Source organism: Dromiciops gliroides, chromosome 5 (assembly GCF_019393635.1).
Source record: "Dromiciops gliroides isolate mDroGli1 chromosome 5, mDroGli1.pri, whole genome shotgun sequence".
Lineage (NCBI taxonomy): Eukaryota > Metazoa > Chordata > Mammalia > Microbiotheria > Microbiotheriidae > Dromiciops > Dromiciops gliroides.
The window spans coordinates 140,709,969-140,723,624 of NC_057865.1; the positions used below are offsets into that span (position 1 = coordinate 140,709,969).

The 13,656-nt window shown below is 35.7% G+C and overlaps 1 pseudogene; it reads right to left on the bottom strand.

The window, feature by feature from the left end:
• Positions 1-1,907: 1,907 nt before the first annotated feature.
• On the bottom strand, positions 1,908-12,567 carry LOC122728830 (annotated as a pseudogene).
• Positions 12,568-13,656: the final 1,089 nt, after the last annotated feature.

Consider the following 13,656-nt stretch of genomic DNA (forward strand, 5'->3'; position numbering starts at 1 on the left):
GTTATTATAATTAGATGGAAAGGGAAAATATGTAATACTTAAAGGTCTAAGAGTTATAAAGAGACAGAGAAAAAGAAAGAGGAAAAGAGATCAAATGGAAATATTGAGATAAAGGTTGCCAGTACAGGAATGAAGCAAGGAAGAGAAAGAGAAATATTATCACTTATTTTAATTTTAACCTGTGTCAAACAATATCCAACATTTAATGAACTGACCCAAGAAACATTTGTCAATTTATTACTTTATACAAAATAATCTATTAGGCCCTATGAAAACAGTGATGGACTACATTGCATTCTTATCTTGAATGTCTTTATATGTTTAATAGGCAGAATAAGGATCATACAGAAATAAGTGTGATATAAAGTAACAGAGAGGCAAAAGACTTCCAGATGAAGGTGGGATGAGAGAAGGCTTCAGAAAGGAGGTAGAATTAAATCTGAATTTGAACAAGAAGAAGGATTTTATCAAGTCTTTCATTCATAGATGGTGCAATCATGAAATCATGGAAATGGGAATATACAGAAAAGGATTTAATATAGTATTACAATTTTGACCAGGATCTACAACACGGAAGGAGTATGGAGGAAAATAAGGTTGGCAAGGTAGATGCAGATCAGATAGTAAGTAAGGTACCTGAAATGTCAGGCTAATTTCCTGTAAGACAATAGGAAGACAAGGAAAGTTTCTGAGTAGGGCAGTAACTAACAAAAGTCAGATCTGTGGATTAGAAACATTATTTTAGCATGTGTGAAGATTGAACAGGAGAATGGAAACACTGGGGGATTTCCTACTAATTCAGGCAGAAAGAGATGAGAACTTGAGTGGAGATGGAGGGAAAAATATAGAGTGAATTTAATGAACATTTACTAAATGTCAGCTCAGTGCAACACACTATGCTAAGTGCTGATAATACAGAAACCAAAGGATAAAATCACTGCTATCAAGCACTTTACAAATTGCATGTAGGATTTGGGAAGTCACCAAAATAAGGTAATAATTGAAATAATGGTGTTTGGTAAATTGGCCAAGGATAAATTTATAGTAGACAAGATCAAGAAGATCTTAGTAGATCCTTGTCAAAGTAACTCATAACTCAATGCCATTCCAGTCTAATGGATATTAGTGATTCTTTAAATCATCTCCTGATGATTATGTATGTGTACTAGAAAAGGTGAGAGATCTTGAAGGAGAAATTAAATATTTTTGGGAAAGATCCATCTATCACTGAAATATTTGCTTTATTTTATCTAGAATACATTACTTCCTGTTGTGTTTCCAAATCAAAGAAGTGGACTTTGGTTAATTTTCTTGTACCAGTTCTTTGCTGAACTAAATTTAGAGATATGAGATCACCAAGGAAATTTTCATTATAACTTTAAAATTTCTTTATGGGATAAAATGTTACTAAGAAATAAATCGTACAAAATTGCTGAGCAAAGGTCTGTTTTATGTCATTTTAATCTAGTATAGAGCATTTCTCACAAAGAAATACTTTTTTCCATAATAAGATTAGAATTTGATTCACATAGGATGATTATGAATTTGTTAAGAACTCTCAGACTGATTGAATAGGTGCAAATTATATGTTTTGATTGCTATGGATGTTGAAAGATATTCCATGTGTTGGCAATAACACCAACAATATGCAGCCTAATACATTCAAGGTTTTTATTGGACTTCAGACACAACAAATGTTTCATCTTTTATTTATTAAAGTCTTGGCTATATATATATATATATATATATATACACACTTTCTGTATAACTTTTAATAAGTTCAATCTACACCCAGAATAATTTACATGAAAGTGACAACATACATTTAAACAGAGCTCACTGGGGGTATCTGAGTGCACACAGAGGAAAGAGAGGGGGAGTTGTCAAATATACATCCATCAATGGCATCAGTACACTTTTACTGTTTGAGCTACACTTCCAATAACCAAGTATAATGTCTTCTTGTGGAAATGCAAGGAAGAAATAATGCATTCATTTCCATTGAGTGTCTTCATGCATTGTTTTTGCTTAATAGTTCCATACATGTAGATTCTTGTCATTAGTACAACTCAAAATAAACTTTCCCCCCAGAAAAGAAAACTCTACTTATACAATTAATTGTGTTTAACAGTGGTGATAAGGCACACACCAGTGAGAACATCTCACATCTTAATAGTTTTATTTCTAGATCTAGACAAGTTAGGGGCTTCTTTTCTACTTTTTTTTAGCCTCACATCGTGAAGCTTCAGAGATACAGGTATTAGAGCTTTCTAGGGGCCACAAAAGGCACTGAACCAAATTCTCATGTTTTCAGAGTTCAGCTTTGCATTTTGTTCTAGCTACCACCCATACACACACTGCCTGGTCATTAGAAGAGCTGGCAAATAAAGTGCCATCCTGATGTGGCTGTACCATGCACATCCATTCTCTGTATCCCCATAAAACTATTCACAGAGTAGCTAGTTTGTATTTCCTGCATTTTTTATAGTTTTGTCCCTGGAGGCAGATACTATTTAATTTCCATTAGGCATGATGGCTACTGAAGAGACATTGTGATCATAGCCATGCATGGTTCTGTTGCACTCAAAACCCTGGAAAAGCCATAGTTTAATGGTAATATCAGCAGAGCAGGGAGGCAAAAAGCTTGCCACTGTGGACAAATGAAATATCCTGTACAGTCTGTGTGTCCCTTAAGCATTTATTCAAAAGCTCCAGTTTCATAATCCCTCACCTTTATGGTAGCATCTTCAGAAGCAGAGATCACAACACTGAAAACTAGGTGGAAAGTGACATGAGGGATCATACTCCTATGTGTAATAAATGTATATTTTTTCTGGAGGTTAAGGAAGCCATTCTTTTGGTTCTCATTTCTAATCAAAAGGTCCACCTGGTGAAAATTCTTCCTTTGCTTCATTTAGCTTTAATACTAATTCCTTATGTAATATGTAATATGAAAACTGATGTCCATTCCCTCAAAAAAGCCAGCTTCTTTCTTATGTAATTCTTCACTTATATGCAATTCAGCTTCTTTTTTAAAATTATTTAAAAAAAATTAGGGCAATGAGGGTTAAGTGATTTGCCCAGGGTCACACAGCTAGTAAGTGTAGTAAGTGTCAAGTGTCTGAGGCTGGATTTGAATGTAGGTCCTCCTGAATCCAGGGCCAGTGCTCTATCCACTGTGCCAGCTAGCTGCACCAAATTCAGCTTCTTTTAAAAAACTGAATATTTGTCTTTACAGCCATTTGAATGAAGATAATCTGCTGTAGATCAATTTCTAGTCACTATATAAAAAGGATGTGCCTTGATAGGTAGTAGCTTCTCCATCATTAGAAGTCTTTAAACAAAGACTAGATACTACTTGGGTGGTATGATGTAGAGGTAATCCTTTTCAAGTATGGATTGTACTACATGGCCACTGAGGTCCCTACCAACTCTGAAATTCTGTGATTAGTTCATCTCTTTGTCTCTGTGACAGTGACATTATAGATGTAATATCAAGTTTTCTGATACAGGACCAATTGCCTCCTTTCTTCAAGAAATCAAAAAGCTTTACAGTCCCTGAACTGGGAATCAATGCCACAAAATGGCATCTACTATTGGGAAAATAATTCTTCACAGGTACGATTCAACTGTAAATAGGAAATACTCAACAAGGAAATTGTATTCCACCATGTACTATGCACTGTGTTTATCTGAATATGACAAAAAAAGAAACAAGGTCCCCACTCTTAAGACTTGACATCCCAAGAGCCTGCTGTGGAGGCAATTAAAGAACATGGAACACTGTGAATGAAGAAGAAACTTGAAAAAGTCAAACTTTCAATCATCTGATTTATAAACTTGTACCTTAATTATTGTTACTTACCAGCTAGAGAAATTTGAACTATGGAGACCTGTGATGATTTATATCACACTTGACATATTTACTAGCAGAGAGTTTCTAAATTCAGTTAGCACATTTTAATTAACTATAGAAATAGTTATCATTGTTAAAATGTATCTATGTTCAAGCTAACTTGCACTACTCTTTTTTTATTCACACACTGTTCATGCTTTCCATGCTCATGTCTTTATTCATGGCATCACACTCATCTGGATTGTCTCTCCTTGAGGTCTGTTTCCACACATTGAAATCCTGCATAATTTTCTAAGCCCCAATAAAATGCAATGCTCTTCATTGTAGTCTTTTCCCAATCAGAATAAAATAATTTACCACTGAATCCCCTTTCTGATCAATTGAAAACTATACTAAGCATCTATTATGTGATAGACCCTGTCCATTTGTTGTGGTTAGAAGACAGAAATGTAACTTTTACTACCCTCAAGGAGTTTACACTCCATCAGAGGATACAACATAGACACATAACAATATATGTACATCTAGTTTCAGGAACGGACCAACAATTACTACACATATACAGAGTTCTACTCATTCCAAGTATAGGGATGTTTACACTACATGATACTGCCTTCTAATGATGAATAAATGAATGAACAGAAATATATAAAGGAGAAAAAAAGAAAGAATGTTATACTTTTATTTACCTTCTTAATTTGTGTGCCTTTTTTCTCACTGGTGGGTCTGTAAACTCTTCATGAGATTGCTTGAGGACAACCCCCCTTTTGCCTTTCTTTATATCATTTACACTTATCCTATCAGGTATTTAATGAATTCTTGATGACTTGACCTACTTCCTCAAGAGCAAGTACTTCATAAGTCATATTGCTTATGCTTTATTGAGAATCCTTTATCTCTTATATGATTTTTAAGTTTCACATGAATCCAGGTATGCCATTAAATGTCTTGTATTTCCTCCTACTTATTGTTATCTAACTAGTTAGATTACTGTTTTATTGTGTCAGAAGGGTTTGTGTAACTCAGTGAAACTATGAACTATGCCATGCAGAGTTACCTAAGACAGACAAGTCATAGTGGAGAGTTCTAACAAAAGGTGATCCACTGGAGATAGAAATGGCAAATCAGTATCTTTGCCAAGAATATCCCATGGACAGTTTGGAGGACAGAAAGGACCATGGGGTCACAAAGCGTAGGACATGACAAATTACTGAACAATATCAACAACAACAACAACAAATATAGCTAGTTAGTGATATGTTCCATTTTCCTCCTTTTTGCCATTGTTAAAAAACTCCCTTTAAATTATGACTTCAATACATTCAGAGTGATACCTGGATTTTTAAAATTGATTTCCTCAGACAATTGTTTTACTGTAGCAAAGTCTGAGACCTCTCCCCAACCTAAGATAGCCCCATTAACACTTTCCCAGAGGGACCAATCAGATGTGCAACCTCAGAATCCCCAGTCTTCTACATTGTTGTATTCCTCTTGTTACAAGGAAAGACCCAGAGCATAGGACTGTACATTTTCCTGAATGATGGAGTCATCTTGATGGCAAAGACATTATTTACTAACAGAGTAGTTGTAATCTCTATTCTTCCCCACCTCTGCCCCACCAAATTTCCAGGGCACTAGAGCAAAAGTTGCTCCTGGCAACAGTCGAAATCTATTCTGCATTGATCATAATAGTATTTTGAAAGGCAGCACGGCATAGTTGAATAGGGTCAGAGAGATCTGGATTCAAATCTTATCTCTGAAATGACCTTGTAACTCTGGGCAAAACACTTCACATATTGCTGTACTAGGCAACTCCCTCAGATTCTAAATTGGAGAGTAGGTGCTGATTGTCAATGGTGGAACTAATTGCTTACTTCAATTTCTTTACATCAATGAAAACGTAGATATGATCCCAAAAAAGATTCAGTTTATGTTAAAAAAAAAACTCCACTAACATACCATCCCATTGTTTATTTTATTTGTGATACAGAGAAGACTCTAAGTACTTGAAGGTGGGTAATTTAAGATTCTAAATGTGGGTTTTAATCTGTTCCCCCAGTTTTGGGGGAAACTGACTAAAATCACTGATAAAATGAGTTTAGGTTTTTAAGGGTTTATTGAAAGATAGAAAGAGAAAGATTGAGAACAGAATTCCAACAGCCTGGCATTCCTATCTTTCCTCAAATTTCCTGTAAAATCCTCTGCCACCACCACCACCACCATCAAGTCAGGAACCCAAAAGAGAGAGAGAGCTCTCTGTGCAGGCCCTCTTTCCTCCTTCCTGTCCCCTCCCAGAAAATAGGAGGCCGCTCAAGTTGATTGTCTGGTAGCCTTGATAGACAGCACCCATGAGCAAATTTCACTTCCTGACGCCAAGGAAAAGCCACATGGTCTTGCCCTCTGAGGCATTCTCCTCATGGTGGAGCTTTCCTATAGTAAGTCTCCAGTAGGTGGCATCATTCCAATCATTACAAAGGCCATTCCATCCTAGAAAAAAACTCTAGCATGCCTAGTAAACTAAAAAGGGTTTGAGTTCAGGCATAACAATGTCTATTATCTACAGTGTTTTGCAATAGACTGTGTCATATAAGAGACCTAAATTATAGGTAACCACAGATTCTCACAGTGAAAAGGTTGACCACAAAGTGATTATTTTTTTTTTCAGTCAGTACATCTCACAAAACTCATCCATGAGAATAGGGGTTTAAATATGAGCCAGTGGTGGGAGGGAATACCCACACCAATGAAATCAGAGACCTTGAAATATGGATGTATAATTACATTGCCAAGAATACAATCCGTTCATATATGCATGTTGTATATGGATGAGGGGGAGTAATAATTAAGGTGAATGTTCATTTTTCACAGGCATAATTTTCCCCTAATATATGCATTAGTCCATTCCCTGATTATCATGCCTGAATATGTATCCTTATAGTTTCTTCAATATACAGGGGGCAGCAATTATTTTTCATGTTTTGAAAATAAAATATTTTGATGGTATCCTCAAGTTCACCTGGGTTTTTGATTACCTCTTTTAAAATTTATCATTATTTAATCACCAAACATATATCTCTGTGGTTCCTGGCTTAATAGCAAAAAAGCAAACAAAATATAAAAGGTGTTTGAAGAGCAAGTCTTTCTAAACAGTGAAAAATTTGACTTAGTGGTTCTGTGTTGTTCGATTCTAAAGAATTTATAGATCCTAGGGATCCTTAAACTTATTCATATAGGAAGTGATCCCTGAAATTTATAATGAGGCTGATAATGATGCTGATGCAATTTTCTATCTTTAATTTTATCATTATGAGAAACATCCAATGTGTAAAATGCAACACCTACACAACTTTTAGGAGTATATTAGAAAATTTTCTAGGTCCACTGAGAAGTTAACTGATTTGCCCATATCATACAACTTGTACATGCCATAGGTTAAGATTTGAAGTCATGTCTTGCTGACTTCAAAGCCAGCCCTTTTGCCATGAAGCTATAATTTTCTTGCCTGGAATAGGTAATAAATACACATTTCTTGAATTGGACTCCATGAATTTTTAAAAATGGAGGAAAGTATTAATTTGCTCATGTTTTCATTAGAAAACTAGATAGTGCATTGTATATGCAGTGTTAGAATTTGAGCCAGGAAGAAATAATAACAACAATAATAGCAAAAACAACAGCATGTAACATTTATATAAAGCTTATGTGCAAACACTATACTAACACTTTACAATTATTATCTCATTTTATCCTGACAACAACCCTGCAAGGTAGATACTATTATTATTTCTGTTTTATGGACTAAAAAACTGAAACAAATGAGTTCAGTGACTTGCCCAGGGTCACATACATAGTATGTATCTGAGACTCATTTTGGACTCAGGTTTTCCTGATTCCGGGTCCTGTTCTCTTACACTTATAAGTTTTATGATCCTGGGCAAGTTACCTGGACTAAGTCTGACTTTATTTCCTCATCTGTAATTGGTAAATAATAATAGCACCTCCCTAAAAGGGTTGCTATGAGGATCAAATGAGATAAAATCTAAATCATTTTGCATATATTAAAAACAACCTATATACATACGATGTGTCAGTAGAAGTGGTAGTAGTGGTGGTGGGTAGTGGTGGTGGTAGTAGTAGTAGTAGTAGTAGTAGTAGTTCATTTTGTTAATCTTGAATCTTTATATCAGGAATCTGTTATAAGGTACTCTTGGTAATTAGTTCTAGTAGTACACACTAATAACTTTTTTAGCATGAACACCTATTCTAAATCTTAAACCTTCCTAATCTTTCCAACTTTTTTGGAACTCAAAGAGATAGAATTCTAAATTAAATTATTTTCATTGTTTAGAATGTCCCACCCTGAAAAAGGTTATATATTTCTATATTAACTGTGAAGTTTTGTGCTAAAATGTTTGTCAGGAGGTCCATATAGAGACAGCCTTATTAATTAGTACCTGAGAAGTCTGAAAGAATTGATGATAGAGTCTGATTCACAAATGAGTGTAGTTTAGAAAGTTAAGGAAGGCCTCAGTAACCCTTTTTCCCGTCAAAGGGAACAAATAGAACAAAACAAGGTTTATGGTCAAAACAAGTGAAACAAAAACACTTTAATTCCCTGTGAACCATTGTTTCTGAAAGAGGTTATTTATTTTTAAGATACAGAGCAACTAATTATTTCTTCTCTCTTCCCCCCCCAATAATATACATTTTAATTTAAAGTTTTTAGTTCCAAATTCTATCCTACCTTCCATCCCTCCCCTACCTCCTTCCTGAGGTAGTAAACAATCAGATAGAGGCTATACATGTGCAATTATGTAAAACATTACCACATTAGTCATGTTGTATAAAAAACTTGTATAAAAGAAAAAAATGAAAGTAGGAAAATAGCCTGCTTTAGTTTGTGTTCAGTCAATATCAGTTTTGTTTGTTTGTTTTTTGTTTGTTTGGAGGTGGATAGTATCCTTCATCAATAGCCCTTTGGAATTATCTTGGATCATTGTATTGCTCAGAATAGTTAAGTCCTTCACATTTCTTCATCAAGCAATACTGCTGTCCCTGTGAACCACAGTCTCCTGGTTCTACTCACTTTCAGGTATGCATCAGTTCATATAAGTCTTTCCAGGCCTTTCTAAAATAGTCCTGCTTCACATTTCTTATAGGACAATAATATTCCATCACAATCACATAGCACAGCTTGTTTAGCCATTCCCTAATAGATGGACCTTCCTTTAATTTATAATTCTTAGCCACCACAAAAAAAGCTGCTATAAATATTTTTAGATAAATAGGTCTTTTCTCTTTTTGGGGATATCTTTGGGATATAAACCAAGCAGTGGTATTCCTGGATTAAAGGGGTATGCACAGTAACTAATTATTTCAAATAGCTTTTATAAATACAATAAACTGCTTAAAGGTCTCAGAGTATAGTGGATAAAGGACTGACTCAGATGCTCATTCAAATCCTTACTTTGTTACTTAATTATGTTTCCTTATATGTCATAACTTTTTATAAGCCTCAGTTTCCTCATCTGAAAATCTAGATAAAATTACTCTATTGATAGAGGGGCATACTGGAAGAGAGAGATGGGTTAAAGTTCTTTAATTCTTTGATCCTGAGAAAATATTTTAATATCTGAGTGCCCAAAGGAAAACTATTAATCTATAAATGCAGGAACCATTCTGAATTGGTAGTGGGATTTTTTTTTCAGGGAAAATGCCTTTCCAATGATTTCATTACATGAGAGGAGAGAGGGTGGCAAAGGTGTGGACAGCACAAGGTTGTGGTGAGGCTCTAGTAAAATAAGCTATTCAAAATACTTTTCACTATGTAAATGTAATCCCCTGCCCTTCCCCCCAGCAATCTATGGAAGATAAGCAATTACCAAGAGATTCATTGTTAGTGATTATATTGGAAAAAATGAGTTTGAGTAGAATGCAAAATAAAAGAGCAAAATGTTTTATTCTTTCATTCCTCATAGCATTCATTTTTTCCAGCTTGTGATTCATTAGCCACCTACCAATAAACAAATAGATATTTACTAAAATCGTTCACTATCTTATGAGATATTTGTAATAAAAAAAAGCTGTCAGAAAAATTGAGATTTTTTTTTTTCTCTCAGTTTAACAATTTATCTGGGCATACTGTCAACCAAATAACCCCTTATGAGGAAAATTGGCTGCAGTGATTTCTGTGATAGCAGGCTGGTGTTTATAATTTACCATTTCTATCTGAACAAATTAATGGATTTTAATTGAAAAATTGTTTGATACCTCCTTTGCTACAGACAATGTAATCTGAAAGCCTGTATACTATAAATGTGAAACAAACTCCTAATGAAGTTAACTCACTAATGAAGCTGCTTAGAAAAAGAACATAATGCAATTCCTCCAGCCAAAAAGACAGGATAGTCCTGGACATCCCCACTGTCCCCTCAATGGTTCTGATATCATAGTAATTGTCCTTGTGACTGGTTGATTTAGGAGAGGCTCCATCAACCTAAACCATTTTCCATTTGTCTCCTTCTCTCAGTAATAACAAGCCTGAAAAGGACCAAACAGAATTAAGCCAAAGAGAAAATGAGTGAAAAAAAGAATAGAGCATAAAAACGTCAAGGGAAAAGAGGGAAAATGAGACAGAAAGACAGTGACAAGACAGGGAAGAAGAGATGCCTTTACTTTAACTGAGATCTATATTTTCAGATGTGCCCAAGAGACAGGATTAATAATGGCTATATGCAAGTTGCTGCTTCTGCACTTTGCAGACCATGTATTGCATGTACCTGCCCCTATTACCACACAGTCTCAAGGGCATATTTTCTTCCCATAAATAACTAAACATCCTGAGAAAATCTCATTGCCTTGTCTTGTTTGTTACCAAACATTAATTTTTCATTCAAGTAAACTGAACTCTATTCCTTATCTTATTTAGAGTATGTGACCCAAATTCTTGCTTATTTGCACTGCTGAAATAAATGATTCAAAGAATGCATACATATGTACTTTAGAATAATAGTAACCATATGGTGAGTCAAGTTCAATTTCTCTCATTTATTTATATTTTTCTGATTGTCAGCAAATAGTAAGAATTGCCCCATGTAAGATAGGCCCAAATGCTTCAAGATAAATGGTATTGATGTTAGAGCATTTATTCCTATAGCAAGCAGCAGTGTGGTACAATAGAGAAAATAACATTTTAAGACAGAAGTTGTGACTACAAATTCCAGCTTTGTCAGAAAAAATTATCTGTGTAATTTTTACCATCTTGCTGCTTCTCTTTGGGTTTCAGTTTCCTTGTACCCAAGGTAAGGGTGTTGAACCAGATGTTTTCTGAGTGCCATTTTAGCTCTAAATCTGTAATGTCATGAGATTAAATGATAATTAGGGAACAGAGTCACACCGAAGAATTCCTGAATTAGTGTCTAATGGAATTGGAGATAGTGTTTATGGGGGTTCAGAAGATATTCTAATCATGCAATTGCTATGAGTGAGGAGGTAGCTCTCAAAGAGCCACTTACTCAATGATTAGCAAGGAATGAAGATTCTGGAGAGAGGTGTCATACTGGTAGAATCCTAGAGAAGATGAAATGCCTATGATCTTTCTGACATGTGCTGTGGGCTCATGGAGGATCATTGAGTGTATTACTGGTATAGAAGTCACAAAAGGGAGGGAGGATGACATGCAGATGTTGACAACCAGGGCAAAGTCTTAGTTGTCCTCTCCCAGTTATATATTCAACCTTTCATGATTTTGAGAAATCAAGATAAAAAGTGCTATGTTATGACATCAAACATTAAACTCTATACCTGATTGTTAAATATATTTTATTTCTTTTCTTTTCTGAGGCTCTCATTTCATTCCTCTATTTTTGTTGTCTAATTTTCTCCCATAGAATGTAAGCTCTTTCAAGCTATGAATTATTCTCTTTTTGGCTTTTTATCCCCATGGAAGGGTTTGGCACACTGGAACACTTAATAAGTGTTCTTGATTTGCTTGATACTTTCAAAGATCTTATATTTTGTCACTAATATTTTTAGCCTCTGGTTTTCTGAATGACTGTGGGCATAAAGGAGTAAAATCTATAGAAAACCTTGTAATAATGAGTATCTCTATGTTTAATTAAGCTAGATTTAAGATGAGAGATAACAATAAAAGAGCAACAAATTTAGAGCTAGAAAAGCCATTAGAGACAATTAAGTCCAAAACATAAAGGAAACAGAGGCCACAAAATATTAAACTGAAATTATGGTCAGATGACTAATAAGTATATAAAGTGGTATTTAAACTCAGGTTGTCTTGACTTCATGCCCAGCATTCTACCCCTTCATCATACTGTAAGCCTCTCTACTTTGATGATTTAATCAAACAAATAAGTGACAATGGGATGCTGAAGGATGTTTGTGAAGGACCTTACTTCTCCCTCTCCTTTCCTAATTCAACATGAGAAGGTCTTAGATTACAGTCCAAGAATGCTAAATATCTAATGCTATTTTCAAAGTTGGAATACCAGCAGAAAGTACTGAATCCTTAAGCTGTTTGTTTAAATCTTAATTAAAGTGATGTGTGTGTTCACTCATTTCAGTTATGTCAGTCTTTGTGACCCCATTTGAGGTTTTCTTTGAAAAGAAATTGTAGTAGTTTGCCATTTCCTTCACCAGCTCTTTTTACAAATGAGAAACTGAGACAAAAAATTAAGTAACTCACCTAGGGTCATAGAGCTGGTAAATGTGTGAGGTCAGTTTTGAACTCAGGAAGATGAGTCTTCCTGACTTTAGACTGGATACACCTAAAGGTGGATTTAGTGGTGCCAACCCTGGTAGCTACATCAATGCTGGAGCTGGCTATGGAAGCTATGACTATGGTGGCAATTCTTCAACAGCAGGATATAGTCAATTCTACAGCAATGGTGGGCATTCTGGGAATTCTGGTGGAGGCAGGGGTGGTGGTGAAGCTGGCTCTTCTAGCTATGGGTCCTACTACCAAGGTGACAACTACAATTCACCAGTATCCCCAAAGCACAGTGGGAAGAAGAAGCAGCATGGGGGCCAGCAGAAGCTTTCTTATGGGTCAGGGTACCTGTCTCACCAAGGCCAACAACATCCATCCTACAGCCAAAACCAGTATAGCAATTATGGCCTACTCCAAGGCAAACAAAAGGGCTATAATCATGGATAAGGCAACTACTCCTCCTATTTGAAATCCTACAATTCCCCAGGTGGTGAAGGTAGATCAGACTATAACTATGAGAGCAACTTCAATTACAGTGGCAGCAGGCCCAAGGTGGTGGTAGGAAAAGCAATGGGTCAGGTGGATCATCCTACAACACAGGGTTACATGGAGGCTATGGAGGAAGCTCTGGTGGTGACTCCTCCTACCAAGGCAAACAAGATGGCTACTCTTCACAGTCCAATTACAACTCATGAGGCCCAGGCCAGAATTACACTGGACCTCCCAGTTATTAACAGTCTTTGCAAGGTGGCTATGGCAAAAATGATCACAGCATGAATTACCAGTACAGACAAACTTCCTTTACTCCCCAGGGGTGAAGTTTTATTACCCCCCCGTTGACCCCCCCACTTGAATATTCAGTTTTATTGCATCACAGTTAACATGTCAACACTACCCCTCAGGTTTCATGTTGCCATGTTCTATGTGATAAGCAAGCACCTTTTCTGATGGTGGCATCTCCCTTTAATTCACTACTTAGCTGTGTTTGGGTCATCTGTGTGCTTAATGATTTGCAGGTTACCATTACAATTTTGTCTGAATAGAGTTTTTGAGTTAATTTTTAAAAGTCATCTGT